Source organism: Vulpes vulpes, chromosome 4 (assembly GCF_048418805.1).
Source record: "Vulpes vulpes isolate BD-2025 chromosome 4, VulVul3, whole genome shotgun sequence".
In the NCBI taxonomy this organism is placed as follows: domain Eukaryota; kingdom Metazoa; phylum Chordata; class Mammalia; order Carnivora; family Canidae; genus Vulpes; species Vulpes vulpes.
In genome coordinates, this window is record NC_132783.1 from 55,558,070 (window position 1) to 55,575,423 (window position 17,354).

Here is a 17,354-nt window from a genome sequence, read left to right on the forward strand (position 1 = left end):
GAGGCAGAGACACAGGCAGAGGGAGAAGCAGGCTCCATGCACCGGGAGCCCAAGGTGGGATTCGATCCCAGGTCTCCAGGATCGCACCCTGGGCCAAAGGCAGGCGCCAAACCGCTGCACCACCCAGGGATCCCCTAAATATTTTTTTAAAAAAACTTTTTCTTCAGACACAATAAATTCTTTTTCACATGATGAAAGGTCAAATATACTTAAAGGATGCTAAGTGGGAGTAACTTATAAGCTAGAGTGACATTAATTCTCCTAGGTTTTTTTTTCCCTTATAGCTATTTGGTAATATAAAAAAGCAGTAGAAAAGGAAAGTGCACCAGCCACCACTATGCACACTTTATTAGTCAAGATGATGACAATCCGTTAGGCCATTTAGCCAGATAAGATACTATTTTTACAGGCCTACATTGACTTTTGTTATTACTTAACAATCAACTAGGTGACTTTAGGCAATCCACCAACTATTTGTAAATAGCCAAGAGATTTAGTATTATGTTGTTCAGAAATTAAATAAATAAATAAAGCCAGTCCTGAGTTGGTAAAATACAAAATATATTTTTAAATTATACTTCTATATCACATTTGATATAGTAGATAAAACATTTATCTGAATTAAAAATGGAAAGAAGGGCTTATTTCAAAACATTTTAGGAGTTGCTATCTGCCAAGTATAATGCTAACTTCGAAGACGAGGATTAAAAAATCTTTTGTAGCAAAGGCAATTTGCAGACATTCCCAATTAATTTTAAGTTTTGAATCCTACTGATAACTATAATCATAATAATTAAGTATAAAAGCTGACAGGAGGGGATCCCTGAGTGGCTCAGCAGTTTAGCGCCCGCCTTCGGCCCAGGATGTGATCCTGGAGTCACAGGATTGAGTCCCACATCAGATTCCCTGCATGGAGCCTGCTTCTCCCTCTGCCTCTCTCTCTCTCTCTCTCTCTCATGGAGCCTGCTTCTCCCTCTGCCTCTCTCTCTCTCTCTCTCTCTCTCTGTCTCTCATGAATAAATAAATAAAATCTTTAAAAAAAAAAAAAAAGACAGGAAAGTCACACTAGTGGCAAATAACCCAACTACTATAGCAGAACACTAAACAGGATGAGATTCTTATTTATTTTTATTTATTTTTTTAAGATTTTATTTATTTATTTGAGGGAGAGAAAGAGACAGAACACGAGGCAAGGGGAAGGGGTAGAGGGAGAAAAAGACTTTCTCACCAAGCAGGGAACCCAATGCGGGACTCAGTCCCAGGACCCCAAGATCATGACCTGAGCCAAAGGCAGGCCCTTAAACAACTGAGCTACTCAGGTGCATGACACTTTTATTTTAAACACTTTTTCTGAATTTATAGTTTAGATAGCTAATTTTAAATATAATTCCCAGGCAGCCCAGGTGGCTCAGCGGTTTAGCGCCTTCGGCCCGGGGCGTGATCCTAGAGACCTGGGATCGAGTCCCACGTCGGGTTCCCTGCATGGAACCAGCTTCTCCCTCTGCCTGTGTCTCTCATGAATAAATAAATAAAATCTTTTTTAAAAATGTTATAAATATAATTCCCAATCCCAGATTAAATGAACCAAGCGGTAACTAAACTACAAAGCATTTTCAATTGAACATCAAACATACTTTAAAGTCAAGATCTGGGATCCCTGGGTGGCGCAGCGGTTTGGCGCCTGCCTTTGGCCCAGGGCACGATCCTGGAGACCCGGGATCGAATCCCACATCGGGCTCCCGGTGCATGGAGCCTGCTTCTCCCTCTGCCTGTGTCTCTGCCTCTCTCTCTCTCTGTGTGTGACTATCATAAATAAAAATTAAAAAAAAAAAAAAAAGTCAAGATCTTTTGTCAGCTTGTCTTGTTAAAGTGGTAGATAGCAACAAATGATAAATATATTTCCATCCATAGTTGACTTAGCTCAGTAAGAAATAAGAAAAATTACTTCCTATTTGACACAATCCTCCTCCTAGCTTCAATGAAGTTTCCTCATTATTCTAGGCTTCATATTCCATTTGACCATGCAATAATCCTTATACTTACTTTCCATTTTCTGTCAACGTGGATTTAGGCAATCACTGTTCAAATTATTCAACTTTAAAAAGACAGGGCCTATAAATCCTTTTTTTAAAAAGATTTTATTTATTTATTCATGAGAGACATAGAGAGAGAGGCAGAGACACAGACAGGGGGAGAAGCAGGCTCCCTGTGGGGAGCCTGATGCCGAATTCGATCCCAGGACCCCAGGATCATGCCCTGAGCTGAAGGCAGACGCTCAACCACTGAACCACCCAGGTGCCCTGGCCTATAAATATTTTATCAATATCCCATTACTTTCCCAGCAATGATGATTTCTATCTGAACTTTGCCTCTCTCCTCAAACTTCAAATTCTTCACCACTACCCAAAAATCATATCTAAAAGCAGGTAATCTTGCCCCTTCTGACAGCACTTTCTTAAGATAATAGCATTAAGTGTGAATTCTCCTACACAACCTTATTTTCGTGTCTATGCATCAACAGGCCTACATCTGTCTTCATAGCTTTGCCTTCAACCTTAAGAAAAGTTGCTCTCCTGTGACTAATGCTAACAATTCTACCTAGGACTCATTCCTTCCCTTCCAGAGCCTCACAAAAGGAAATTACTGTTTCACTTTTTCTGGTATCACTTCCTTTAGAATCTGTCATTTTACCATCATGTCTTAAAAATAATTTTTTTTCTGACCTATGAAATCTTCTAGATCATCCAAATATCACCTGTTTTGCCACCAAATGCTATCCTCCATTTCAATTTCCTTCCTATTCCCCTCCTTATCAGTAAAGTGCTGCTTTTGAAGGTAATAACATTCTATTGATCATACCATTCTTTTTCTTCTACTTTTCTTCAGTCATCTTTCTTTGGCTCCCTGCGGCATCTGGCACCTTGGCACCAAAAGGTCGTATATTCCCTGAAAGACCCTCCTAAATGCACTTCTTTAGCATTGCACTTCCCCAGCTCTTTTACTCTTTAGATACTTCCTTCCCTGTCCCAGTACTTCCCTCACTTTCACAGGCCATCTTCAGTGCTTCTTAAAAACCTCCTCTTCTGAATCTACTCACTCAAATCTTTTATTCTGTTGATAACACCATGCTCAGTCCCAGACATCTAAGAAGATCTTTTTTTTTTTTTTTTTTTATGATAGTCACAGAGAGAGAGAGAGAGGCAGAGACACAGGCAGAGGGAGAAGCAGGCTCCATGCACCGGGAGCCTGACGTGGGATTCGATCCCGGGTCTCCAGGATCGTGCCCTGGGCCAAAGGCAGGCGCCAAACCGCTGCGCCACCCAGGGATCCCTAAGAAGATCTTCAAAACAGTGTCAGGCTCAAGCCCCTACGTGAATTCTGATAGAATCAAGCCACACTTTCTTCCTTAACAGTTTTCTTGTACTTATTCACTGTTTTCTAATATATATAAGGGTTTCCTGGCTGCATTTTTTTAACCTAGATTTTAAGTTTTTTGGGTTTTTTTTTTTTTTAGATTTTATTTATGAGAGACACAGAGAGAGAGGCAGAGACACAGGCAGAGGAAGAAGCAGGCTCCATGCAGGGAGCTCAATGTGGGACTGGATCCCGGATCTCCAGGACTACGCCCTGGGCTGAACCACTGAGCGGCCCAGGGATCCCCTATTTTAAGTTTTTTGATAGGAACTATTTTCCTTTTATTTTTCAAATTTCTCAAAATACAGAAAAAAATTCTGAACACAGAATAGTCAAATACTTTACAGCTGTATAAATTGTTTTTGCTTTTTTTTTGTAAGATTTTATTTACTTGAGAGAGGGAGTGAGCAAGAGAGAAAAAGAGAGAGAGCACAAGCAGGGGGGGAAGAGCAGAAGGAGAAGCAGACTTCCGACTAAGCAGAAGCCCTAAGTGGGTCGGGGATTATGAACTGAGCCAAAGGCATTCAGCTGACTGAGCTACCCAGTGCCCTTATTACTTATTTAGACAAAAACCAAGACATTCAAAACAAAAGTAAATTTATATTACTTATAAAACATTTTTAATTGTGGTTATTTTAACTATACTCAAACAATCCTGTAGGTATTCTTTTCTACCAATTTCCATACTTTCCACATATTCAAAGGGATATGGCAGGTTTGCTCACTTTATTTCCTTTAAAATGTCAATCAATTTAGCCTTAACACCACCTATATGTAGCTACTATGTCTATAAAGATCTTACATAGAGGCACCTGGGTGGGGCAATCAGGCACCCAACCCTTGGTTTTGGCTCAGGTCATGTTGGGTTGTGAGATCAAGCTCTGCAACAGGCTCCTCACTTAGCATGGAATCTGCTTGAGATTCTATCTCCCTCACCCTTTCTCTCTCTCTCTAAAATAAATAAATAAATCTTTAAAAAAAACAATAATAAATAATATAATAAATATCATAAATTTAATAATAAATAATAAAAACATCTCACATAAAAAAAGCAATCTGATAACCAAGGCATAGTCAATAACCTAATCAAGACAATATATACTAGAGAGGCTAAAATTTGGATGATAAATGTTTTGTCTCATACTTTTGTCTCATGATTATTAGTCATATTTCTGGCTAGTATTTCCCCAATACATATACAGCTGAAGCAGGAAGTGAAAAGGTAAAGAATTCTTGTAAGCTGATTCACTGGACCCAATCATTTTGTATGTGTAATAACTCAGGAATAAAATTCACAAAACCTTATGAGGTAGGTATTACTATATCCATTTTACAGATCAGACCCAAGATTAAATTTATTTTTTTTCCCCAAGATTAAATTTCTTATCCCAGGGACACCTGGGTGGCTCAGTGGTTGGATGCCTGCCTTCAGCTCAGGTTGTGATCCTGGGATCTGGGATGGAGTCCCGCATCCGGCTCCCTGTGAGGAGCCTGCTTCTCCCTCTGCCTATGTCTCTGCCGCTCTCTCAGCCTGCATCTCTCATGAATAAATAAATAAATAAATCTTAAAAAAAAAAAATGTCTTATCCCAAATGCCTCTAATTACTAAAAGAGCTAAATGCAAATCAGATTACCTAAATTTAAACTCTGTGTTCTTTCTACTACACTGCTTCCTAATGTATGTCTGAATGTGAATAAATCATAACACAACCTATAGTTTTCACAAAAGCTAAAAACTTATAAAAAATGAATACATTAACTCTGTTTTGCTAAAGGTCAACCATAACTCAATTTAAAATGTCAATGATAAGTCAAATACTAATTTTTAAAAAATTGTGTGAAGACATATTATTACAAGAAATTAAGTATCAAACAATACAAACTATAAAAGTACCAAATAATTTTAATGGCCATGATCCAGCCTGCACAGAGAATAAATCCCGTTTCTTTTTTTTTTTTTAATTTTTTTTTTTATTTATTTACAATAGTCACACACACAGAGAGAGAGAGAGGCAGAGACATAGGCAGAGGGAGAAGCAGGCTCCATGCACCGGGAGCCCGACGTGGGACTCGATCCCGGGTCTCCAGGATCACGCCCTGAGCCAAAGGCAGGCGCCAAACCGCTGCACCACCCAGGGATCCCATAAATCCCGTTTCTTAAATATCTTCCAGGTCAAGACACTTTCATTAGCATTATTTATGGTTAAATATCAACTGGCAAGTCAATAAAACCAAGCTCCCTCCCATCCCCCAAAAAACCTAGCATATGATCTATAATTTATCTTTGCATACTACAACGAAATTCCACTAAACTGGAAACAAATGGAGATCAGATGTTAAGAACTCTGGCAACAATAATTGAATCCTCAATATTTATTCTACTTAATTAGTTTTGGGATAGCCAAGTTATCCAGCAAAAGACTGGAACTCCCTGCTTCCCTTGCAAGTAGGGGTGGCCAGTATAAATAGAAGTCACTAGGTAGGGCTTTCAAAAAAAACTTTTTGAAAGTATCTGACTTATCTGAAAGGCACACCGTTTTTGCCATTTTCCCCATTTCTTCCATATTCTGCCTGCCTGGAAAGACAATACATTTTGAATAGAATGCTGGTAGTCATTTTGTGACCACAGACCATCTTGAGGATGAAGGCCATGAACTAAGGAGGTGGAGAAGAAAAAAGATATCTGAGTTCACTGCCATGTCCTGAAACTCCCATACTTGCTCTAGAATATTATGTCAGAGAAAAATAAATCCCTATCTTCTTTAGGCCATTGTACCTTGTACACATTATTTAGGTCTCTTGTACTAGCAATCCAATGCAATGTCTAATTGTAAAAAGCAGAACAAATAATTCATTGCAGTGGTCTTGGATGGAGCAAACACAAAGAATATCTCAGGCAGCGTTTCCCATATCAGCGCTCCTTTTTTTTTCTTCAAAGATTTTATTTATTTATTCATGAGAGACACAGAGAGAGGGGCAGAGACATAGGCAGAGGGAGAAGCAGGCTCCCCACAGGGAGCCTGAGCGGGACTCAATCCCTGGACCCCGGGATCATGACCTGAGCCGAAGTCAGACACTCAACCACTGAGCCACCCAGGTGTCCTTCAAATCAGCACTCCTATTATGAGAGATGCCAAGACATCTGTACTTGCTGACAAATAAATGAAAAATAATATATATATCATCTGGGAGATTAATAAGGCATACTAGCATATTAAAGGTTCTAAAAATGTTCATAGTATTAGTTGGGAAATATGCCCATAAATACGTTCTAAGTAATTTTAGTCTATGCCCTACAACACTCTCAGGAGCACAGCAACAATTTCTAAAAAATTTACAATATTAGCTAATAACTGTGTGAGACTGTGGACATGTACATTTAAATATACTAGAATTTATTTTTTAATGTACTAGAATTTATATATCTAAGAGGATTATCTTCAAAATAGATACTTTAGAAAAATACATACCCTTGTCCTCAAATATAATATCAGAAACATTTCCAGGACTCTCTTTTCTAATTACATTTAGAGCCGTATTCTAAAAATCACTTCTTTTACTTTATAAGCACTTTTCATTTTAATTCAAATTATATTCCTTAAACATTCCCTTTACTAAAACAAGAATAAATCTATTATTTAAATGAATCAAATCTACTCTCAAAGAGGTGTGCCACTAAAATGGAGATTCAAAAAAGCATGCTACATTTCAAAAGTAACTCCAAAACAGGAGATGTAATGTTCTAAAAATGGGTAGTTTGAAGAGAATGACATTTATTTTTGTAAGTTCCACAGAGTGGCCAAAAATCAGGCACACATCACCCACATCAAGAAGCACAAGTAATGAGTGAAAGAAATATGTAACTCAAGGAAAAAAGTAGTGCCATAAGCTCAGACAAAAAAGCACATTTAAGTTCACATATTACTTTTACCCAGTGTTAAAAAAAAAAACAACCTGTTAAAAACCACAGTATACCAAAAATAATAACAGTTAATATTTATAAAATACGTACTTTGCATTAGGTACTGCTCTAAGTGTTTACATGTATTAACTCATTTTGTCCTTAAAATAATCCCTTAAAAGAGCCCTGATTATTATCCTCATTTTGCAGATGAGGAAATTAAAGTACAATGAGGTTAAGAAACTTGGACAAACTTGGGACACCTGTGTGGCCATTGGGCTCCCCACAGGGAGCCTGGTTCTCCCTCTACCTGTCTCTGCCAATCTCTTTGTATCTCTCATGAATAAATAAATAAAATCTTAAAAAAAAAGAAACTTAGACAAGCTAAATGATAGTCAGAAATCAAAACCTAAGCAAACTAGCCCCAGAGTTTATGGCTAAATCCCATGCTATTCTCTCTAAATCAAACAGGAGTGCTCAACACCATGCACACCCGTATCTAAAAACAATTCAGATATATATATATATATACTCAGATAGGTATCCATATGTTTATAAGGTTTTACAAACCAATTTTTTTTAAAGATTTTATTTATCCATGAGAGACACAGAGAGAGAGAGGCAGAGACACAGGCAGAGGGAGGAGAAGCAGGCTCCACACAGGGAGCCCGACATGGGACTCGATCCCGCGTCTCCAGGATCAGGCCCTGGGCTGAAGCAGCGCTAAACCGCTGAGCCACCAGGGCTGCCCTTACAAAGCAATTTTACACGTTGTTTAATTTTATCTTCACAGCTGTTCTAGGTCAGTATATCCTGTCAATAGATGGACTTAGTTGGCATGAATTTGAGTAAAACTATGTGGCCATAGACTATTCCACTTATCTGTGGTCTTAGAACTGTGTCGTTCTGTGTACTACCAGTGCCTTGTAGAGGGTGTGGCAGAGAACAGAAATTCAATGTGTATTTACTGAATAAAGGACAATTAAAAAGGGAACTGGGCATTAGAATGTAGTCAGATTGGTCCAGATTCATCAATACAGCCATTAGAAAAACACTCAGCTAGCTTGGCTCACCAAGACTGATTTTTTTTTTTTTTTTTTTTTTTGTATCCATTTAGTTGGAAGAACAGTATTACTCATTATTACTCATTTTTCATTTAAACCGTGGTATCTCAATACAATCTTAAAATTCCTTTGAGGTTAGAAGTCTTGATGTATTAACATAAACACTGAGAAAGAGTCAGTTGTAATCTTACTTAAAAACATAACTCAGTATGGTGTTCATCAGTTACTGTGAGAATGATATATTATGTGGCCACACTAAGATGCTTCCTTTTATTTAAGGATTAAAGGAAATTCCTATTAAATTTTAATAATGGAGAATACAGTCTAGATTTTTCATTCTAAGAACTGTATCATATGAGTGGTGGAGGGTATGTTGACTTGAATTATAACTGAAGTGATAGTATTCCTGGTACTGTGTAATAGCACATTTCCTTTTTGCTAATAATTTGTATACATCTCAAAGCAGTGCCAGAATTTCAAAGTTCTGATTGAACTGAGCTGAATGATAAATATCGGCAATACAGTTTTATCTATCAGACTTGATAATTGATCATTCCTGAATTAAAGTTTCTATTATATTATATACTTTTTTTTTTTAAGATTTTATTTACTCATGAGAAACACAGAAAAAGAGCAGAGACATAGGCAGAGGGAGGAGAAGCAGGTTCCATGCAAGGAACCCGATATGGGACTCGATCCCGGGGAATCCAGGATCAGGCCCTGAGCCAAAGGCAGACTTTGAACCACTGAGCCACTCAGGTGTCCCTATATTTATATACTTTAATTATCAGGGTTTTGTTTTGTTTTTTGTTTGAACAAAACACCTATTCTAGCTTTCATGAAGTACAGCTATAACGATCTATTTTAGCTTTGATAGATTTTCACACAATACTTAGAAAACAGCAATACATTACATTTGAAACACTGACACTCATACCTTTAAGTATAGATACTAGCATCAGAATAAAATTAAAACAGATTGGGTGAAGAGTGAATTAATACTATGTTCAAATAATTCCATAAAATTACATCTCAGGACAGGTCAAGAATATGAAAGACACTGAGGCGGGAATAAATCAGAACCTTACAATAAGGGAAATTCCTGTACCAAAATACTGATTATTTTTTACTTCAAAACTGAATTACATTATTTTCTCCAGAAGAGATATCTGACCACACTAAGACCTAATATAATCAATCATCTCTTAATAGTTTAAATGTTTATTTTAAAAATTACACTTTTCTAGAAAAAAACGTGTAATACTTAGCAGTGCTGAAAGAAACTAAATTTCTTAAGAGTTCCCTTATTTTTAAAAAATGCCTAGGCTCTTTCTTCCAAAAAAATCCAAAACAAACAAACAAAAACACCAACTTTGAATATTTCTACCACATTCCCAAGTTATATAAATTCTAACTTTAAGTTATTCAACACGAAAGTTTCATTTTTGTTCCACAGGCTACATTAGATCTAAGTGGGAAAGCATCAAAACATGAAAATGATAATGTACACAAAACATTCCATCAGGCATCCTTTCAACAAAATAACTCATTATTCTGGATGCAACTTGTCTGATCTGAGTAGGTAAAAAAAAAAAAAAAGAAAAGCATGTGTTTATGTTAAAAAAAAAAAAAGTACCATCTACCAATAGAAAAAAAAAATACTTTTAATTTAAAATAATGTGTTTCCGTGTCTACTCAGAACACCCTAAACCAATAAAGAAAACTGATATTTTAGATGTTAGGGGAGAGGGTATACAAGTCAGAGGGACTACTAGACACGTGGTACAGTTTCTTCTAAGCTGTGCTACAGTAGTTAACAAATGGTAAACACCAATAAAATTCATGACATCTATTAGCTTCCATCCACCTCAAATTGTTTAGGAACCTCATTTTGTGTTGAAGGGGATGCTTTCCCTAGTGGGAAAAAATAAAGTCTCTCATGTTATGTTTATGTTAGAACTATTAGAACTAATATGATCATTTTCTTTTTTTTTTAAATTTTTTAAATTTTTTTTATTTTATTAAATTTTTTTTATTTATTAAATTTTTTTATTTATAATAGTCACAGAGAGAGAGAGACAGAGAGAGAGAGGCAGGCAGAGACACAGGCAGATGGAGAAGCAGGCTCCATCCATGCAGCGGGAGCCCGACATGGGATTCGATCCGGGGTCTCCAGGATCGCGCCCTGGGCCAAAGGCAGGCGCCAAACCGTTGCGCCACCCAGGGATCCCTAGAACTAATATGATCATTTTCTAATGGAAAATTCAATCATATAATATGACAACTAAGAGTCTCCATAATTAAAAGAAAAAAAAAACCAAAAACACCTTCACCAGATAGAAAAACCTTGAAGCGAATTCCAACACTTGCAAGGAAATGATGACTTTCTCTATTTCCTGACTTGAAACTGTTGTAGTACACAAGAGAAATTAAGCCATTGGTTAGATTCAGGGCATACAGATACAAATAGTACACACAAGTACATTGAAGTTCCACCTCTCAGTTAACTTTGAAAAGGAAAACCTTATAACTAGGTATAGCAGATTGGGAAAAGATGTAATATAAGCATCAAATATATGGTAATTCTCTGCATTAGAAAAAACTATGAAAAAGTACATATTTTAAAGTATAAATCTGAAGAAAATGAATATACACACCCATTTCAGATGTTGAGAAAATGGAATATAAATTTCAAAACCTCTAGGTAGTATATCAAGTATACTATAATAAAAAGTTAAAAATGTTTAAAAACTCTTCAGGTAATAACAGAATTTTGTGATTACAGAAATGTTCCATATCTGAGCTGCCCAATATAGCAGCTACTAGCCACAAGTGGTTACTGAGCACTTCAAATATGATTAGTGGGAATGAGAAATTGAATCTTAAATTGCATCTAATGAAATTAACGTAAATTTAGCTACATGTGTCTGGGACTACAGCATTGGACAGTGCAGCACTAAGGAAGTAGAGGGTAAATTTGTACCCTAAATTCTGAATCAAATAGTAAAAGTCTTGTAGATGAGCATATACATAGATGCTTCTAAGACATAGTTTGTTTTTTTAATTTTTGTGATTTATGAAGAGGAAAGAACTATGACATAACATGAAAACGTTGCTGCATTTATGGGGACAAATTTTCTATACTCATCTTCTAGAGAGGACTAGAATATTGGTTCACAAGTTTGCTCCAAGTTGTAATTTCTGAGGGAGCTCCAAAAATATGGATGCCTGGGTCTCTTCCTCCACCACGCTTCTGGCTTTATTGGTTTGGGTTGAGTCCTGGGCATAAAAACTTTTTAAAGTTACCCCGGTGATTCTAACATGCAGCCAGAGTTCATTATTACTAAACTTGAAAGAAAATGAAAAACTCTATTAAGCATAGACACAGTGTGCAACTAAAGACATTTCTTTGCTGGTAAGCAAAGAGGGCCTTGGACCACCCAAATTCAAATCAAAACACCTGATGGCTATATATGAGCTCTACACATCCTAAACACTCAGAAATACAATCATAAATTTTTGTTATCACTGTATGTTATTCAATTATGTAAGAGAGATTAGAAAGGAACGAAATGAACTATTGAGTGTCAACTTGCCTTTGCCAATTTTGTGTATATCATTTAATTTCATCCTCAACATACCTTGGGAGGTAGTTATGATTAATTTATTTACAGATTGAGGAAAGTAAATTTAAAGATATTCTCTAGAATTGGACACCTGCTTATCAGACATCCAGTCCATACTCTACAGCAAAAAGATTCTCTCTAGGGAAATTTGTTACAGTCAATTTTCACACTGGAATCAAACAAAAAAAAAAAAAGGAAAAGGAAAAGAAAGAACAGGATTCAGTGGTGGAGCACAGGATAAGGCAAACACACTAAAATAGGTGCTTAACCAGCCCTGTTGCCGTATTATCCAGGTAGCTGATAGCAAACCCTGGGGAAAACAGGTTTGTCTAAGGTTCAAATCTATACCAGCCTCTAGACTAGACCATTTAGGAGTATCTGCCTTTTATACTAAGAACTTAAACAACTGGTCTCCTACTGCCTCATAAGCTATTAGATATAGTCACACATTCTTCGGACAGGATAGAACAAGATGCTTATTCACAGCTGCCTAACACTAAACAGGAATAAGACAGGGGGTTTAAGGATTTTTTTCATTTAACCCACTTTATTATTGGAACTCCTCACAGAGCAGTTTACAGACCACAGTTTTGATATGACATATTTATACTGAGTGTGGAACTTTTATTTTAACCTAGGTCACTGAAAGTCTTCCATTAATTTACCTATTAAAAGCAATCTTTTAAAAACTCAGTTCCTGAGTTGTTCAATCCATCTTAATTTTCAAACTAAGGAAGAAAGTTTCTGAGAGAGAGAGGGGGAAAAAAAAGGATAAAACCAGAACAACAGACCCCTACACCCTACCTATCTATCAGCGCTAATCCTTCTGAGACTCAGTATCTTTTCTCCTTTACAAGGCCCCTACCAAGTAAAGTGACATTAACACGAGTCACGTTTACTTCCATCAGAGGCTAGAAAGGAGAATACCTTCAACTCACTGTTCTAATTAATGGCACAGACTTCTTCCCAGAGCATATTCCAAAATAAGAATATACTGACAAGATTAACTCCTAAATGCACTGGCTTGGTGTTATGGTAGTGTTTCTTTTCAATTTCAAATGCTATTAATTACTATTTAATTATACCACAAAAAAATTTCTTAATTTCTTTAAAAATCATAAATACTTATTTAAAAAGAGGAAGCAGTAGCAGTAGCTCATCCCCAGTAGTCCTTTCCTTCAGTATGTTTGGAGCTGGGCAATTGGATGAGCTTGGAAAAAATATGTTCAATTGCTATAAGTGAAGCTACAATACACCCCCATCCAATCCTTAGCCTATTAAAAGTGGAATAAGGTAAGAACTTGGCATGCTTTTTCTTAATAATAAAGAATACATAAGCTCCATTCATTAAAGAATGATACCTATGATCTACCCAGAAACAACTGATTAGCCAATTCCCACATTCCCTTCCTTCATTGGGGGGGGAGGCCTCCAGAAAACTATAATGTTAAGTTCTACAACTTCTGATCCCTATTACAGTGCCAAAATTCATCCCTTAAATTGACATTGGTTTTTAATAATACGTGTGTGTTAATCGTGACATAAAAAGTTATTTATAAATATTTTTGGAAGCTAGTAATCACCCTCCAAAAACTAAGTAGGCCTTACATCCAAGTAAACATTTTAGCGGGGCAAATGTAAATTCAAAAGACAAACCTAAGTAATGGTAAAAGTCTAGTGCAACTTTACAATTCCCTAATTGTAAAGTCAAAGTCACTACAAATTAATCTTTTCTTAGTAACTAACCAGAGATATTTTTTTCTAGCTTTAATTCCAGCTTCCATCCTACCTTCTCCCCCACACAAACTCCCACAAAGCCTCTGGAACATCAAAGTTAGAACACAATGTGATTCTGCAAAGGTATAAGAAATTTAGGATTGGTTGATAAAGCAGTTGGTTCGCCTCTGCATGAGTTTACTGAATCAATAGAAGCATAAGCTTAACAAAAAAATGCTGATGATATTAAAAGGAGAAACAACGCTTATCAAAGCACGACCACAAGCAGCCAGTGAGCGTGATGCAAGTTTTTTCACTTTGATCCTGCTAACCCAAGTCACCACGAATTTGAGAAAATACCAACACTCGTTTCATATTACAGCGGCTTTTCTTGACTGTCCCATCCTTTGGTAAGTCTATATAGAGGTAAACTTTTAAGTCTTGCTAATTAGTTACGAGTGCCCTTCAGACCGCAGATCAGGTGTCCTACATTTTGTTTAGGTCCCCGCCTTGAAAACAAACCCGATTGCCCCATTTTCTGAGAGGTAAACTCAGCTCCAGGCAGCTCCCTATGAAGTCACCGCGTTTGTTGTTTCAAAGATGCAATTAAACGATCATGACACAAGGCTGCGGAAGAGGTCAGCTGCAAGTGTGTGGAGGGGTCGATCAGACGTGCAAGGCCAATGAAAACCGCATTGCTCCAAGTCTATTTTAGTGGCAATACTTCTCCCCATTCCCTCTTCTCCAACATATTCGCAACACAGGGCAATGAAACTTTGTAAGAACTTACTCGACTTTAGCAAGCTCTAGCTTTCCGTCCTGCAAAGAGCAAAGGCGGGGTGGGAGGGGGTGGCGAGATTTAACAGAGGCCAGGACAAGAAAAGCAATAAAAGAGCTTGCATCAGGCAGTGTCTCTCCCTCCGCCGTCTTCCTCCTTTCCCACCCCCTCCGCTCTGAGCCCTTACATACACACATTCTTCTGGGCGGCCTCTGACCACACCATGTCCACAGCCATTTACAGAAATTAGAAACAGACTCCGGGAGCGGGATCCCTTCCCGTAGCCCGCACGGCGCGGGGCCGTCGCGGCACGATGGGGCGATGTCGCTCCCTGCTGCCTCCCAATCTCTTACTCCCCCGCTGGGCTTTCGTCCCCAAGAGCCCGGCCTTCCTCCGCGGAGAAGCTGGATCCACCTAACGCACAATGGAAGTTCACCCCATCCTTCCCCATCCCGGCCACGCCACCCCGAAGCGCAAAGCAAAGTTCGTTCTCCCGCAGGGCAAGAGAGGAGTCGGCTCGGGGGGCCCCGGGAGAAGCAGAGAGAGGAGGGGGCGGGGGAAGGCGCGGAGGGAGCGCGGGGCACCTCGTCTTGCGCCTCTGCAGATGCACACCAGAGCCCGGGCCGCGCCCGTCCTTACCCCGACTTCCGGAGACCCGGTCCTGCTACTGCGGCGCGAAGCACGGGCCGAGGGGACGCGGCGTCGGGGCGGGCCGCCGGCTGCAGCCTCGGGCGCCGAGAGCCACCACCGCTTCGCGGAGCTGCTGCGGGCGTGGGCCGAAGGAGCCGAAGAAGGAGCGTGGGGACGGGGGGAAGGGGAGCAGCATCTCCTTCTCCTCCACGCCTCGGAAACGCCCCTCCGCGGCGACCCCCGCCGACCGCCTGACCCCGGAGCGCCGGAGTACCCTCCCCGCCCTCCCGCGCTCGGCGCGCCTCCCAGAGCCTCTGCAGCGACAGCCGGCGGCGCGGGGCGGCGCGGGGCGGCTCAGCTCCTGCAGCCGGCTCCGAGCGCTGCAGACCGGGCCGAGGCGGAGCGGGGGGCTGGGGAGCGCAGCGCGCCAGCGAGACGGGCGCCGGGGGCCGCGAGCATGGCGCGGGACCTCGCCGCACCACCGCCGCCGCAGCTACTAGCACGGCCCCCGCGGCGCCGCAGGCAGCCCCGCCGCCCCGCCCCCGGCCCCGCCCCCGCTGCCGTCACTCAAGCCGCCGCCGCCGCCGCCGCCCGGCGCTCCTCTCCGCCCATTGGCCCTCCCGGCCTCCGGCTCCGCCCCCTCCCGGGGGACGAGGTCGCCGCGGAGACCGGCGCCCCGGTTCCCATGACAACCGGTGCCTAGGGCCTCGCTTTTCGGGTTCTGGCCGAGCAGACGCTCAGGTTGATCGCGGGGCTGCAAAGTCCCTGTCCCCTGCAGTGTGGACTCCTAATTTCAGGCCAAGTTGAAAACGCAGCCGGTCGCCCCCACGCCCCCACGTGCCAACTTCAGAAACGGAACTGTGGGGCCCTAGGGAGTGTGAGCAAGAGGGGAAAGTGTCTAACTGCTTGCTCTTCCCCTGCGAATCTAGGTAACCCCTCCCCCCCGCCCTCCCTTGCCTCCAGCCTTGTTTCCATATTCTCACCGGGCGGATTTGGGCTTTGCAAGGGCGAGGAGAAGAGGGAAGAGAGGGCCGCGCTGCGCGCTCGGCGCAGCAGTACAGCCCCAGGGAAATGGGGCAGCGGCAGCGGCTCTGGGCGAATGTTCCCGCAGTTGGGAAGTGATCCGCAGAGGAGTGCTGGCAGCGCTCCGTCAGCCCCACATGCCCTCGGGAAGACCCAAATCCTCATATTTTTTGGGGGAAAAAAGTACGTAGATTCTTAGGTTAAAAGTCCTCTGAAACTAAGATCATCCTCAAGTTAAAAAAATTAAGTGAAAGGTTCGACGTAATCGAATAAAATAAAGAATATCCACTTTTCTATAGTATAGGACTACACATTGCCACTTGGCAAAGTTATGTCCTGGTAGCTATTCCCCCTCCTGCAGACAGAAGGATTTGGGTCTCAACGATTAACAGGGAAGTCTTCCTGAATTCAGGAGCAAACAGTATCTTGTCATCTGAGTCTCAAAAGTTTGGGTTTATTCTCAGAGGTCTAAGGTAACCTGGTCCACTCTGGATAGGGTGGGTACCTGGGGGTACATGGGGTCCTGGGCTGATAGTGTTGTGCCCCAGGTGAATCTAAACCTCATGGCTGCCTCCAAAATGGTGAGATCTGAGGTGAAATTAAAACTGCAATCCTGGGTTCCCTAGCCCCCTGAGGCTGCTGTACATGTATGATGAATGAGGGAATTAATAGTAATGATTTACCTTTGGCGAGCACTTGACTTTTCATTATCTCATTTACTAAATGAATAACTGTGATGGATGTGTTCAGTCAAATCTGCCTTGCAAGTATGCACCGAATGTAATTACTCACAGCGCTAAATACAATGGAAAATGCACAGCAAAATTTTAAGATAAGATCCTTGCCCTCAGGGAGCTAACCACAGAGAGCCTAAGAAAGAAAAGTAGCATTCTTGAAACAATTTGAGATTATGGCTAGAATGTGCAGCCAAATGTAGCAGACGAGAGAAAGGCTGTGCTGGGTTGAATGGGCTGGATTAGTAAGATTAAGGAGCCAGAGGAATTTAAAATGGCCTTTAAAGGGTAGGTAGTGGGATGAATGACATGTTAAAAGACAATTGAAGGAAACAACATTAACCAAAGTGCAACAACACAAATAGAGTGGTGAGAGTAAATAATAGTGAGAAGGCCAGCCCAGTTGAACTGGAGACAGAAGTGAGGGATGGGAACCCTTTCCCCAGTCCTTCCCTTATTTTCTGAAAT

At 40.5% G+C, this 17,354-nt stretch overlaps 1 protein-coding gene across 25 annotated transcripts in view; it reads right to left on the reverse strand.

Moving 5' to 3' along the window:
• PTPN13 (protein tyrosine phosphatase non-receptor type 13) overlaps positions 1-15,627 on the reverse strand; it is a 210,309-nt gene extending 194,682 nt beyond the window's left edge. For 12 of the 25 annotated variants that reach the window (XM_072755696.1, XM_072755686.1, XM_072755685.1 and 9 more), the window contains exon 1: positions 15,139-15,624. The gene's annotated coding sequence lies outside the window, so the exon portion shown is untranslated. Of the gene's footprint in view, positions 1-15,138 lie in introns of all 25 variants that reach the window. The other 13 variants (XM_072755695.1, XM_072755691.1, XM_072755692.1 and 10 more) reach the window with 3 other exon arrangements.
• Positions 15,628-17,354: the final 1,727 nt, after the last annotated feature.